This window comes from Macaca fascicularis, chromosome 9, assembly GCF_037993035.2.
Source record: "Macaca fascicularis isolate 582-1 chromosome 9, T2T-MFA8v1.1".
NCBI classification, from domain to species: Eukaryota; Metazoa; Chordata; class Mammalia; order Primates; family Cercopithecidae; genus Macaca; species Macaca fascicularis.
Genome location: NC_088383.1, coordinates 104703665 through 104719114, shown reverse-complemented (window position 1 = coordinate 104719114; position 15450 = coordinate 104703665). Strand labels below are relative to the sequence as shown.

The 15450-nt window shown below is 40.2% G+C and overlaps 1 protein-coding gene and 1 pseudogene across 9 annotated transcripts in view; both read right to left on the bottom strand.

Annotated features, from left to right (window-relative positions):
* ENTPD1 (ectonucleoside triphosphate diphosphohydrolase 1) overlaps positions 1-15450 on the bottom strand; it is a 206512-nt gene that overhangs the window by 98589 nt on the left and 92473 nt on the right. The window lies entirely within an intron of this gene.
* Positions 5003-6587, bottom strand: LOC141407717 (hsc70-interacting protein-like; annotated as a pseudogene).

The following is a 15450-nucleotide window of genomic DNA, read 5'->3' as shown; positions in this document are numbered from 1 at the left end:
CTTAAACCTATTGTGCCCAAACAGAATTCATGCTCTCCTTTCCTCTGCAAAACTGTTTCTCCTCCAGCTTTCCATAACTCAACGTTCATAGTTCAGTGAACATCACCACTCATCCAGTTACTGACACCAAGAACAGTGGCATCATCCTGTACTCCTTCCCCACCCTCACCCTTTATATCCAAGCAACTCACTAATTCAGCAAATGTCTCTGAAACTTTGTACCAAGTCTTGGAACCTCCCAAAGATTCTGATGCCATGTAACCCTCTCCATCACTCTAGTGTCTTCTTAGTCCCATCATCATGCCCTCCCACAGAAGACTCCTAACTGGTCCCCCTGCATCCACTCTTACCTATCACCAATCTGCTTTCCAGCTACAGCCAGAGTAATCTTTTCAAAGGGTCTATATGATCACATCATCCACTAGTTACTTAGAATACTTCATAGCTTCCCATTACTTTCATAAGAAAGAACACAATCCTTTATCTAGCCCATATGTTGTGTATGTTCTGGCCCCTCCCTGGGTCTCCAGCTTCTCTAATCACCATATTTCCTTCACTGTTTGCCCCCTTTCAGCCCTCACTTCACTACGCTGTCCCCGCCCAGAGCCCTAGCACAATTTATGTACTCTGCCTGGAACATTTTCTTCCCATCCTCTTTGCTTAGCTATTTTCTATTTACCCTTCTAGATCCCAGCAGAAAGTCACTTCCTCAACGATGCCTCAAAAAAATCCTACCCTGAACCCCACACTAACTGGTGCCCTTCACAGCACTCTGGGAGCTTTTTGTTCATAGCATTTAAGGCTATTATAATGAATTGTCTACATGTGTAAGTCTTTCACCAGAGCAGTCCTCAATTCCAGATGTATACATTAGGTTCACTGGAGACCTCTGTAAAAATGCCAACTCTGGGGTCCCATCTCAAAGTACTTAAATCAGAATCCCTTGAGGGTTGGGGGGCCTGGGCACTGACATTTTTTAATGGCTTCCTGGTGCCATGTGCAGCCAGGGTTGGGAATCACTGGGTAGGAGGGTAAGGACCATGTCCGCTGCTTATCTATGACTTCATCCCTCGTGCTGAGCACTTAGCAGTGTCTGCACAGAGTAGGCACTTGATAAATGGCAACTGTACTTATGATTGTTGTTTTTGCTATGGTTGATAGGGTTATGATTACAAAGATCATTAAACCATATGACTTTTTTTCACATTTTTGGCCTCTGTGATTCTTTGCCACAGAACTCTAAAAAATAATAATAATAAAACTGTAGTAACCAAATCATCTTTTAAAAATTCAATGAGTTTCTATTTTCCTGTCAACATAGAGCTTCGATTAAGGATTGACCAGAACCTACTAGACATGTTTTTACAAAAAGCTATATCTCCAAAATGAAACAAAATACAGTATACTTAAAAATCTAATTCATATCATACAATGCCCTTTTATGCAGATATATATTAGAAATTACAGTCATTAGTGACTTTCTGATTTTGTAATGATACGAATTAATTGGATTGACCACTGTGACATCATTCTGATCCTATTTGATTTCACAATTCTCTGTTCATTTTTCTCTCCTGTCACATTAACTGTCTTGTCACGTAAATGTCAAACCACCACCCACCACGACTCAGTGGTTAGTTCTGAAATTTCTTCTGCTTGCTGCTTTCCTGTTCAGCCCCATGTCAGAGGGGAGGCCCTGGACAACTTCTCCTTTAAAGAACCTTCTAAAGACATGGTTTCTCTAATCCAATTCTTAACCAACAACCTGCATCAGAATCACCGGGAAGGCTTATTACAATTGCTTGACCCCATCCTCAGAGTTTCTGATTCAGTAAGTCTGAGGTGAGGCCAGGGCATCTGCATTTCTAACAAGTTGCTAGGTGATGCTCTGCTGCAGGTTGAGGGACTACACTTTGAGAACCACTGCTTTAATTCATAACACACATAAGTAACCCCCTAATTAATGGCGGATGAGAGGGGGAGAAAGAGAGTGAAGAGCAAGTGTGAGGCCTTTTAGGGATACAGTGGGTGAAGACTACCCAAGTTATTCTCTATACTTAAAGCCCAACCAGGGGCCTTTTCCCCATAATTTTAGGGGGATTTTCCCTGCATTATTTTTTTTATAAACAACTCAACATATCTCATCCATACTTCTCTTTTTATAAGAAAGAGATTATGTAGGGGCAGCAGGCCTCCAGTCTATTCCTTATTAGGCAATTCCCTCGGTCACTATTAGCCTGCTTTTTAGAAGCAGTTCTAGTTCACCATCCTTGAAGTCAGCCAGTTTAATGAAATTGCTTTTGGGACTGTTTAACACAATGGTGGGAGGGGAACTGAAATAGCAGTGAGGAAATTGCTAAGAAGCTATTCAAAGAAACAAGCTTCAAAATCATTTTAGGAGGTTTCAGCTGGTGTTGGGAGGAAGCAATGATGTAAGGAATCCCAAGGCACCCCAAAGAAAGCATAGTAAGCCCAAGACCAGTACCCTGGCAAGATGCTGGGCACACAAGCATGGTACTATGATTGGAATACATAGCCAGAGTGAACGCGACATTTCAGCCTTTGCAGTTACGCACACCAAAGCCATGAATTCAGATGAATGCAGAGCACATCTTTACTCTGCAGGAAGAGTGACTAGGATAACAAATGGTTTCCCGTGTTGCCTTCATTGCTGGGTGTTAAACAACAATTATAGGAGGCCACTGTTTTGGACTAAACTCCTGCACTAGGCCCCAACAGACCAGACTAAAAACCAAAATAGAGTCACTTATCTAAGATTCTGCTTCTCCAAACCTTGAGTTTGTTATCTGGCCTTCTGTGAAATCAGGAGAGAGAGGCAACAGCCTAATTTCTCAACAGGCCAGTTTCAGTCTTCAATTGGCAATCATGAAGTTCCCTCTGTTTTAATTCTTACAACAGAGTAACCTGATGTTAACCAATCAGTTATCTTTCCATCTTTCTATCTCCCTATCCCCACAATGAAAGTAACTTTGAAATGACCAATCTACTCTTTGTCTTTTGTTTCTGCTTTCTTCAGCCCTTTCTCTGTCTAGAAAGCCTGCCGCATCTGGTCAACTCATTGGAACACTTACTCTATGTTATGGAATGAAGTGTTGCCCAATTCTAAAATCGCAATAAAGCCTATTGAGATGTTTAAACTAAATTTGTTGTAATTTTGTCTTTTGACAGGGGCCTGTGGGGCACTCAGGTGACCAACCATCCCAGTTTCCCTGGGATTGTCCTGGTTTTAACACTGAAAGTGCTGCATCCCAAGAAACCTCTCAGTCCCAGGCAAACCAGGGTGGGTTGCCAGATGGACACTCCCATCTTCTTCAGCCACGCTTTCTTCTCATACCATTCCCACTCAGTCACACTTTTTTTGATGTTTTTTTAACTATGCAAGGCACCCTCTCCTCTAAGCTGCGCTGTCTCCTGGTAAGCTCTGGCACTTTTAGTCTCTCTTAAGCAATTCTCTTTACTCCCCTGAGCTCAGTTTTGTACCTGACTTCACTGTCATCTTCAGGTTTTCCACCATGCTGGCTTCTAAAATAGCCCCCATGAACACGATTTCTTTTTTTCGGACCAAAAAAAAAATCTCAAAGTTGAAAGGATCCTTAGAGTTCATGCACTCTGGAGTTCCCTGGGGACTTTCTGTAGTCCTGCCTGGGGCAATTGCATCAGAATCTCTGGCATGGGGACCAGGCACTGTTCATTTTTAACACCCCCACCTCCTGCCAGGTGATTCTAATGTACAGCCAAGGTTCTCCCCTTGTGAACCTCTGACTTAGTCCAACTCCTTCCAAGTGGCAATCCTGTTTAAAAGACGGGTATTTACCCTCTGCAGTAAAATTCTCCACTGATGGGACAGAAGTGCAAATCTACATAGTCCAAGCCATTGCCAGACATGTCTAACTGTTAGCAATCTATCTCAACCCAAGTTCTGTTTCATTCTAACTTCCACTCTCTGATCCCAGCTCAAAGCTACAAAGCAAGTTAGAATTTGTTTACTTCATTAAAAATTTGTTTTTCAAGTCCTCAAGGGTTGCCAGTATATCGACCCCATCCTCAAGTCCCCTATTCTTCAGGCTAAATAGCTCAAGCGCCATTTACCATTCTTCACATATCATGATTTTCAGATTTTATGTCACCTTAATTACCCTCCACTAGATGCCCTTCAGTTTGTAATGTCCCTCTCAAAATACATTGCTCTGAACTGAATACAGCAGATATAGTGAAGTTATTATAGCCATTCATCTGGAAACTAAACATTAATTAACACTGTTTAAATATGACTCATCATTTTAGATACTCATACTGAGGGCTATGGTCTGGTAAAACCTACAGATCTTCACATGAACTACCTCCAAGTCAGGAATATCACCTTGTGTGTATCAATTAAATGTCAACCTACGGTTTCAGCTCGTTTTTCCAGCCTGATGATACTTGACCCTTTTATGTAATACATTGCAGTCTCACTAAAAGCTATGTACTGTTAGCAAATCTGCTAAGCATGCTTTCTAAATTTTCGGTCATGTCATTGATAAATCGTGCCATGTAAGACAACAACAAGGACAGAATCTTGTGGTATATTTCCCTACCACCTTTCTTCAAGGAAGATTTCAAACTATTTATCAACATGATTTGGCCATGGTTCATGTTAGTACCAATCCTTTTAGTTCATTCTTATCCAATCTCTATTTCTCCAACTCATCTTTAAGCATATCATGAAAGACTCTGCTATACATTTTTTTCATACTGAAGTACTCACAAGTAAAATGATATAATGTCTGAGATTTGCTTAGAATAGTCCAATAACAACAAAAAGGTATGGTTGGGAGAAAAGTGACAGATGAAACAAAAAAAATCTGACTATTGATAGTTTGTGATGACGGGTAATGGGTATATAATGGTTTATTATATTATTCTCTTCATCTTGTATTTGTTTGAAAATTTCTACAACTAAAAAACATTTTTAAACTCTTTTTTTTATCCTCAAATGAGTTATGTTTGCCTCGCACTAATAACTTTTATTTCACTCAAATTAGAGCAATAATCTTCCATACATATCTTCCCTGCCCAATTCAAAGAAAAAAAATCCAAAATGATTAATAAAGAAAAATATAAGAATTAACAGACCCTTTAAATTTGTTTTAAATATTTTGAATATTTAAAAAGTGTTTAAAGTTTGTAATTCCTAGTAGGAAAACATTATCTGAATGAATACCCTAATGGCAAACCACTGTAAAATGCTTCAGCTGAATTTGGGGGAGAGGGGCAGGGATTATCTTCAAAGCACCCCAGCTCTCTTGATGAGAAGGTCAGAGGTACACTGGTTTGTATTATTGCGACATCCATAAGGTGATCTAGGTTGCTTTTCCTTCAGCAAGGGCTTTATTTATCAGAAGGGCATTACACTTGACCTCCAAATTTGGCTGACAATTTACTGATGAGATTCATAACCTTTGGGTTGCTCTGGTATTTTGACATATTTGCTGGGTTCTGAGCCACATCCTGGAAGGCCACCATAACTTCTGGATCCTGCATGGCTGCAAGAACCTCTGGATCACTAAGAATTTCATTGCGTCCAGGCATTCCAGCCATTCCAGGCATGGCCCCTCCCATTCCAAGCATTCCTCCGGGAAAACTACCAGGAAAGCCACCTGGAAAAGAGCCATACTGAGCTCCTGACTGTCGTCTGGCTTCTTCCTCCCTCTGGGCTCTCTCATGCCCTTCTCGAGCCTTCTTAACTCGTTCTATTCTTTCTTTGATCTCTTGCTCTTCACGTTTTTGCTCATACTTTCTCCGATGTTCTGCAATTTTCTATGCCCTAGGTTGAACTTCTTTCAGCATTGCATTAGCATCTTCATCATAATCCAGTTTACAGGCAAGGGCAAGATCATGGGCTGCTTCTTCCCAGTGGCCTAGAAGTCTGTGTGCTTTCCCTCGCCACTTGTAAGGCTGAGCTGAATCAGGATTTATCTCAATGGCTCTGTCACAGTCTCGGATAGCAGCATTTGGCTTCTGTAATTTGACGAAGACACTGGCCCTCTTGGCATACAAAATGGCCAAGCGAGGATTCAGCTTGATGGCATCTGTGAATAAGTCGATGGCTTTCTGGAGTTCACCATCATTTAGGGCTTGAATAGCAGCCACTTTTTTATCATTTGCCTGATCCATCATCTCCTCCATTATCTCTGCATTTTCATCTCCCATTTCTTGAGGAGAATCAGTGTCTGGTTCAATCACACCTTCTTTATCAATTTCTAGATCACTTTCCTCACTTGATGGTTCATCTGCCTTTAAGTCTTCCTCCACCTTCTTACTATCAGGTTTTTCTTCCTTGGTATTTTCTTCTGATTTAGCTTTCTGAGTAGCAGGTGGTACTTACCCCCCATGCTCTCCACCCACTCTCTCAGGAAGCGCATTTCCTCGGTGTGCAGAACGCTCGGATCCTGCTTACACATTTTCACAAAGGCCCGAAGCTCGTTCACTTTGCGGGGGTCCATGGTAGAGAGGTGGTGGGTGAAGCTGGGGGACTATGGCCCTGTTCCAGGCCCAGGCGCTGGCTCGGCGTGACTGCGCAGAAGGGCCATTTTTAAACTCTTGATGAAATAAACTTCGGTTAGCCCTTGAACAACATGGAAGTTGGGGGTACTGACCTCCATGGAGTTGAAAATCTGCATGTAACTTTTGACTCCTCAAAAACTTAACTAACAGTCTGTTGACCAATAACATACACAGTCAATTTACACATATTTTCTATTTTACATGTATTATATGCTACATAAAAGATTATACTTATAATAAAGTTACATAAAAGAAAATGTTATTAAGAAAATCATAAAGAAGAGAAAATACATTATAGTCCTGTACTGTATTTATCAATATGGTAAGTTTGCAAGATCCCCCATCTACAAGATGAATCATCTGTCTGAAGTGGTGAGCAACCACAGCTGCAGACCTCAACCCACAGTTCATATCAAGCAATTCAACTTTTTCTTGTAATGTCATCAGTCATGACTTTTCTCTGCTTCTTGAGAGCACTTCCAATATCACTCATGGTACTTTGCATGGGTCCTATGGTGTTATTCAAAGTTTACACTGTTGCACTAAACACAATGAAAAATACTCAAAATACTTGAGAACCATGAGAGATCATTTTTACTGCAACATGCAATTTATGGCATTCTAGGCAGATACTTACAACACCTGAGCTCACTGTAATAGCAAGAGGAAGTGGCTACAAAATTATTACAGTAGTACGGTATGTACTGCAGTTAATTTTATGCAGTTATGACTTAATACTGCATCTTTATATTTGTTTAAATTTCTCTCAACTGTAAGTGGTGTCATGCATGGTCTGTAATTGTGTTAGCTTTGATAAATGTTAACTTTTTATAATAGATTTGTGTATATTTCGTGGTAGTAATGATAGAATAGATTAATATCTACATATATTTTGTGCATTCATGGCATACTTTTTACCTAATTTTTTTCAATATTTCTAGGCTATATGGTTCATCTTTGAGTTTTTCCAATTGTTTGAAAGTGGACCCATATAATTCAAACCTGTGTTGTGCAAGGGTCAACTGTACACTGTTTCTATGAATTTGAGAGACTGCCAAAATTTCTTAACCCTACAGCCCTTCTAAATATTTCACAAATTAGAGTAATTTGATGTAAGTTGATTCAATAAATGCAAGCCAGTTTCCAGTGACTGGAGCTTTCTTTTTTAGGTGCTAACAAATCTTCCATATTTATTTTAAGACTTCGCCAAGTATCAACTCATACGGAGTTTCCTGGATACATTCTCTTTCATCTTTTACTATTTAGATTACCAATTCCAATAATTTAAAGAGCATATCTCTCTAAAATTCTTTAAACTCATTTAGAAAAGTCAAGGGCTCTCAATAAATTCTCATCCATTTCAGTGACTTCTTAATTGTGTATGTTTTACTTTGTACTGATTGAACTCCATTTTTCTAGATGGAAGCAAAACAGAAGTTCAGAGGTTCCAATTCCTTTGCATCATCCATGATCACTGTGCATCCCTCTTCCTGTTCATGTTCTTGCACTGAACTGTAACCAAAATAACTTTTGTTATCTTTAGCATTTTTTCCTCCATGCCTCATCGCCAGCAGATATTTAGTCCAAGCGATACTACTTTTAAAAGAATTATCCCAGCTTCTAAACATTCTTCTCAATTACTTGCCATCCCTTTCTCTATTGTACAAATCCTTGGAGGAAAACTGTTTATTTTATAAAAGCCATAGTCACCATAGAAATTTTTAGAAAATAGAGAAAACAATATATAAGAAAATTAAACTCACTCTACTTTCTGGCCTCCTCGTAAAGTTCCTCTGACCAAATAAGTGTTTTAACTGCTTTTCACTTTTCTCATCCATTATGATTATTTATTATTGTATAATCAGATTTCTCATTTAGTTATTTCTTTTTTAGACTTGCTTTTCTTCTTTTTTTTTTTTTTTTGACAGAGTCTCACTTTGTCGCCCAGGCTGTAGTGCTGTGGCACAAATCTCAGCTCACTGCAACCTCCACCCTCCACCTCCCATGTTCAAGCGATTCTCCTGCCTCAGCCTCCAAAGTAGCTGGGATTACAGGCGCCAACCACCATACCCAGCTAATTTTGTATTTTTAGTAGAGATGGGGTTTCACCATGTTGGCCAGGCTGGTCTCGAACTCCTGACCTCAAATGATCCACCCACCTCAACCTCCCAAAGTGCTGGGATTATAGGCGTGAGCCTCTGTGCCTGGCCTAGACTCATCTTTTAAAGCCATATTCTTTTTAGTAAATTTGATCATGAAAATTCATCTATCATTTTCTGGTTTTGTTTTAAAATTTTATTTATGCACATATTTATTTTCATATCTGCCTTATTAAAAAATTGAGGCAGCCAGGCGCGGTGGCTCAAGCCCGTAATCCCAGCACTTTGGGAGGCCAAGACAGGCGGATCACGAGGTCAGGAAATCGAGACCATCCTGGCTAACATGGTGAAACCCCGTCTCTACTAAAAAATACAAAAAAAAACTAGCTGGGCGAGGTGGTGGGCGCCTGTAGTCCCAGCTACTCGGGAGGCTGAGGCAGGAGAATGGTGTAAACCCGGGAGCCAGAGTTTGCAGTGAGCTGAGATCCGGCCACTGCACTCCAGCCTGGGCGACAGAGCGAGACTCCGTCTCAAAAAAAAAAAAAAAAAAAAAAAAAAAAAAAAAAAAATTGAGGCTATGTATCTGGTTTCCTTACAGTTCCCTCTTTTAGGACTATTAATATCTAAATGAATTAGTCAGTCATTTCTCCTACCTTCTCAATCATATCTTTCTTTTGAATTAAAACTAAACCAAGGAAGACAGGCACTAATATCTTCCTCTAACTTGCAAAGGTATCTCCAAGGAAAAATCAAGAATTCTTCACATGTTCTACTTTTGGAAAAGTAGATATTCAATAAATATACAGGTAAAGTTACAGTGTTTCAGAATTTTCATAACTGAAAGGATTTTGAGGGTGGGGGTTGATGGAGGAAAGTGTTGCCACATCCACTGCAACCTTCTTTATGACAAGCACTGTAGTAGGCACTCCACATAATTTTTTCATTTAATACTCTCAAAGATTATATATGGTAAGAACTGTACTGTTTTAGTCTCATTTTGCAAATAAGAAAAATGCAAATGATATAGGTTAAACAACTTCCCCAAGATGGAAGAATATAACAATAATAATTTATATATCCAGTATGCAAACTCCCCTCAAGATACTCCATCAACAGTCTACATTGCTTCTGTCCCAGCTCTGTAATTTGTAATAGAAATACTTCATCCAGAGCCTGTACTTAACTGGGGTGGTTTATCTTATATTCATACAACAATGTTTTTCTCACTTTCTCTCCTTTGTATTCTCTCACCCAAAGCCCTCTACAGAGCTGCCAGTCTCATACTTCTATATTTTCATACAGCCAAATACTATCTTTAACATCCCCTCTCCTTCCTAAAACATCTTTATCTTTAAATAAAAAAATAGACTGTGTTGCTCTGTACCAATTAGTAGGCCCATCCTTCCAAGCCCTCTTGTAATATGTGGAGCTTCATGTTTCCACAGAGTAAAAGAAGCATGTCTATTTTAACAGATTAAACTTTGGTTTGAAAATGATGAAAATAAAGCTTGGAATACTACGCGGATCTAATTTCCCTAAAAGTTGTATCAGTAAATCATATTCCCCCTTTTTTCTCCCTCAGCTCTTTTCCTGGAAATTAATATATCTTATTATTCTTTATTGGAAGATGCAAAGACCATGGCCCAGCACCTTTCTATGCATCATTCTAATGTTGGTAGCTCATTACCTAAATTGAAAACAAAACCAAAAAGTAAAACAAAACCTCGAGGTTACTAGCTCTGGGATCTTGAGTAAGTCACCTTTTCCACCTTGTTTCCTCAGCTGTAAAATGAGGATTAATAGTAATACTTACTTGACAGGGTTAAGAGGATTAAAGTGAATTGAATAATCTATAAGAAACTGCCATATGAACCATAAATTTAATGATTATAATGATGATTATGATGGTTCACAAGGCCACAACTCCATTTGTAATCAACATACAAAATCAAATATCTAAATGTGCAACACTCAAGTAACTAGAGGCTTTTTACATCTATAAATGGTGTTGAAAATGTTAAGTTTCCCAGATTGCCAGGTTTCATCTTTTTCCCATGGCAGAAAAGTCTAGGCTGGATAAGGTGGTTTCTGTCATTTTAACATTTCCAGAAACTTTTTCTCACTAGATTTGGTGCTTTCCCTGCTGACAGTGGGCACAGGGAGCCAGAATCTAGGACTGCACTTGGCTTGGTGGGAACCAGTCCTGAGCTGCCTTCCTCCTTGAGGAACAACATTAGTCTGAGATTCTAAAATCAGGGTTCACTTTCTCAGGCAAAGGAGGGTGGTGCAATATGGAAGCTGGGGATATGCATTCCTTCTCCCTTCCCTACTGATCGTGCAATATGGAAGTCTCTGTGCTCAAAGTGCCCTCCATCCTCTATTGCTTATTGCTCCACTAATTTCCAATTTGGTGGAGTTAAAAAGAAATACCTCTGGTGGCCTTAAAGGTCAAAGGGAGCTGTGTGGTCCTTCTCACCAAAACCTGGCTGTGGCAAAGCTGAACAGAATGAACAGAAGTTTTGAGTCATTATGGGAAGGGGAGGGGCAAACCATCCCTCGGGAGTTTGGAACAAAGTGCTTTAAGCAGCACTGAAGCACTGGGTAGCAGGGTAGGAGGACAAAAGGGGTCAGGAGGTAGAAGTGAGGCTCAGAAACGAGGCCCTCAGATAAACACATCTCTTTCACCTGCATCCAGTTTTACCAAGAACCCACTCTTGTCTCCTTCTTGCCTCCTTAGATAACAAGAGCAGCACCACCGGATGCTAGGACAATAAAAATGTCTGCCATCCTCACAATCATCCTCTTCCCCATTTGTTATGTGCTTACTGGGTAGTAGGCACTGTGCTAAGCACTTTATACTCATTGTTCATCAAATTATCACAACACCGTAGATATCATTAGCCTATTTTGCACTTGAGAACACTGGGGTCCAGACGTTTGATAACATATTCATGGTCATACAAATGGTAAGCACAGAGCTGGAATTTGAACATAAGCCTGCCTGACTCCAGGGATTCTAAGCTTTTAATTATTAGGAGACATTGACACTCATTTAACTCTTCTCTTTTATTCTCTCCACCTATTCACCCCCCAACTTCCTTCAACCAAATGAGGCCAGTTTACATAGCCACCTTCTGAGAAAAGTTACCACAGGTAGTTTCTGCTTCGTAAGTTACTGGGTTGGTTTTGTGGCCAACCTTGTGTCCTGAGACCATATGATCTTGGCCAGAATAGATTGTTCCAACAACTGCTGCTTAAGCCAAAGTCAACTATAGGCTGGACTTGGATTATCTCATTTAATCCTCATAACAAAGCTTTAAATTAAGTACTAATACCAACTGCATTTTACAAGCAGGAAAACTGACATTCAGATAAGTTAACTTACCTGCCTAAGGTGGGACAGCTAGTAAGAAGCAAAACTATGATTGGAAGGTAGGTTTATCTGAATGCTTGAACACTGTTCTAACTCCCATTTTTTCAGAGATCAATAGAGTGGGCCTTGAACAAGAGATGCTCTTGAATGCAAGTTGTAACAACTAAGAGAAATTGCCCAGACACTGCAACAGGAGATGCCGACAAAGTAACAGAGTCAGAGAAAAGCTGAGTTTTGGGAATGAAAAAGTGATGAGGGGATGACTTCCACAGTGGCTATCTGGTCGTCTGGGCTGCTGCTCTGCCCTCATCCAAGGGATTTCCACTCCGTGAGTCTCTGATATGCAGCCTTAGAATGTGTTGCCTGTGTTTCCTGATTTATCCATGCGGGCCTGTCACCCTCATCACCTCAGGTAACAAAGTCTATTCCTTGTTACTTTATGCCTCACACATACACTCCCTTAGGCCTAAACTCCCTGCAACACCACTCCTGCCAAACCCCCATGATTGTCCTGGTCTGACGGAGTGAAGTAATGAGAGACTTGGAGCCTTGTAGACCCGAATGCTCATATCTTGCCACTACCCCAGCCTCCAGCTTTACTTCCTCCTCCAATGGGTAGCTCTCTCTCCTCCTTCTTCATTGTCTGCCAGTCTGAGGGAAAAGAGTACTGAGGCCAATGGGTGTTTTCCAAAAGGCCCTGGGTACACCGGATGTACACTAGATGTTTCCTGCGACAACAGCAAGATAAAAGCAATGGGCATGCAGAAAGCCATATAGCAATTTGTCTCTGGAACTGCTACTTCCTGGGTCTACAAGGTCTTGGGGTGACTAGGAAATACAGCCCAAGTTTTTCTCCCCAGGCCTTCACACTCTACAGTTATCCCCATTCTCTACACAAGACAACAGAGCTCACAGGAGTCCCCATGTCACTGAGCTTGGCTAGGGCAAACAGAGAGTGGCTGCTGGTGAGAGACTGCTGAAAATGCTGGCAGCAAGCCACATAAGACATTTTTAGTGGCCCCATAATGTCTATATACTCTAATGAACTTGTATTTGTGAGCAGCTGGTGCTACATCATTAGATGTCATATGTGACAGGCTGTTCCGAGAAAGATCCAGGAATACAAGAAGCTGGATTTCCTGACTTTAGTGTCCCTGGGTTTTTAATGCCTACCCTATCTTATGGGTAATTTGGCAAATGGTCAAATTGCTACCCTGATCTTTTCTACAATTAAAAAAAAAAGAAAAGAACAAGCAAAGTACCTGTATACAAAGCATCTTACTACATGCCTCCTGCAGGAAGGCAGGATATAGTAATCAGAAAGAGACAAAAGAAAAAAATGACTAGGAACCTATATTTTGCATAGATTTTCTACCTGCTTTCACACCCCACCTCTTCCCAGGCCACTAGCTATTCTAGTTCTTGGTCACCAAATTTGCCTCATCTCAAAATTAGTTTCTCTTTCCCATAATCAGTAGTATCTAGAAGCTGAGTTCCCCAGGCAACTATGAATACTTGTTATTCTTTCTGCCATGTGACTTGCCCTAAAAATAAATTCAAATATTTTTCCTACATCAAAATGCCAGGAAGAATTGGATACTGTTTTGAAGAAGTGGACACTGTTGTTGTTGTTGTTGTTTTTTTTTAAATGCCTACCTATGAAATAGAGAAGGCCTAATGCTACTTAGCCAAAATTTTTAGGAATCCTAAGAAAGTCCTAACATAGAAGGAAATATAAAAACCTGGGTGTTATCCTATCTTGAAAATGGGACAAGCAAAGAAGGGGTTGGGAAAAGAGAATTAGAACAAGCTGATACACACATGCTCACACAAATCCAGACCAGTAGAACTTGTTTTTCTTTTTAGAAAGGGAGTAGCAAAGAAAAGAGTGCGTGTTTGCTCTGAAGCTCAGTCAAGATTTTGCCACTTTCCTTTGAAATGCCCCGTTGATGTGCCAGCCAAGGACCCTTAGAGACCTCCATTTGAAGCTGAAAGTACTTGAAGCCAATTAACAAAACAGATTTGCTTTCTAGTCTCATGTGACTCTGGGGTGGGTGACCTTTTGGAAATCATGGACAAAGTCTCCATTTAGAGCTCCTACAGAGTGATGACTCCACTATACAAATCATTGTGAATTAGGAAGCTTCCAAATTAAACTAGATTCAGCAAATAGAACAGCAACAATGGTAACAATGATACTCATAAAACTACACTTAGATGCTCTCAGAAACAGTTCACAAAATTCATTTATGTCCACTCTCTTTTTTGATCCTCAAAGAAACTCCCTAGGACACAAAGGGTACATACACTACACACACACAAACAAACACACACACCACTCCCATTTTACAGGTGTGCAAAAGCTGAAGCTAAAGAGCAAAGCAACTTGCCCAACCTGTATGTGGCTGAGTGTAAAATTCAACCAAGGCTTCTACTTCCAGCTCAGTATCTTTTTAACCTAGACATTCTCCTCCCATGCCTCCATCCCATTATCCCCAAGAATCCTAAAACCAGTAGTGATCCAGATGACCAGGAGCTGAAAAAGCAGCCTTAGTACTTTCAGAGAAGCAATTCAAAAATAGATAAAAGAATAGAAAAACTGTTGAGGGTGAGGGAAAAGTATTGCTGAGATGAACTAACGCAGGATGAAGTCAATAAGGCAAGGGGGAAAATTCTCTCTCTTCTTTTTCCTTCACATCTTCCCTGTTCATTACCACCTAGCCTAGGCCCCAGGATTTCCTCAAATGGCCCTAACTCTTTTGCCCAATACTGGGTTGTTTTTACCAGGTTCACGTGATAGGCTCTGAAAATATTTTAGCTAAACCTTCTGATTAGCCAGGAGCACGTTTCCATTTTTTTCTTGGAACTACTAGCCCCAGTTATATTCATTTTTACTACCTCCTTCGACACATGTTCCTCATATGACATAGTCTCTGCATCCTTCCCCATTCTGGACATACCCACCCAGTTAGTCAATATCTCACTTCAGATGTGATACGAAAAAGGAAATGAAAAGTGATTTTCAGTTCTTCACTCAATAAATCAACCAAAAAGTAAATAAATATATACTGAATCACAGGAAACATCTTAGAATGATAAAATACTCTATATAATTAATATATCTTAATAGGGCAATTTAAAAAGTGTTGTTGTAGGGGTAAACAAGGTGGTAAAAGTCAAGCACCTAGCACAGAGCCTGGCACATTAGTCTTTTACAGATCACTGCAAACCAATGCCTTCATGGCACTCTATCTGCAGTATTATCTTCAGCTCAGAGCAGTGTATTTTGGAAGTGGCATTAACAAATTGGAGGCAGAAGTTCTAAAGAAGAGAAAGGAGTTTCTACTCACAGAACTCTCATCAATAATTTGTCCCTTTCTGTTCACCCTTATCCAGCTCTGCCCTGCCTTG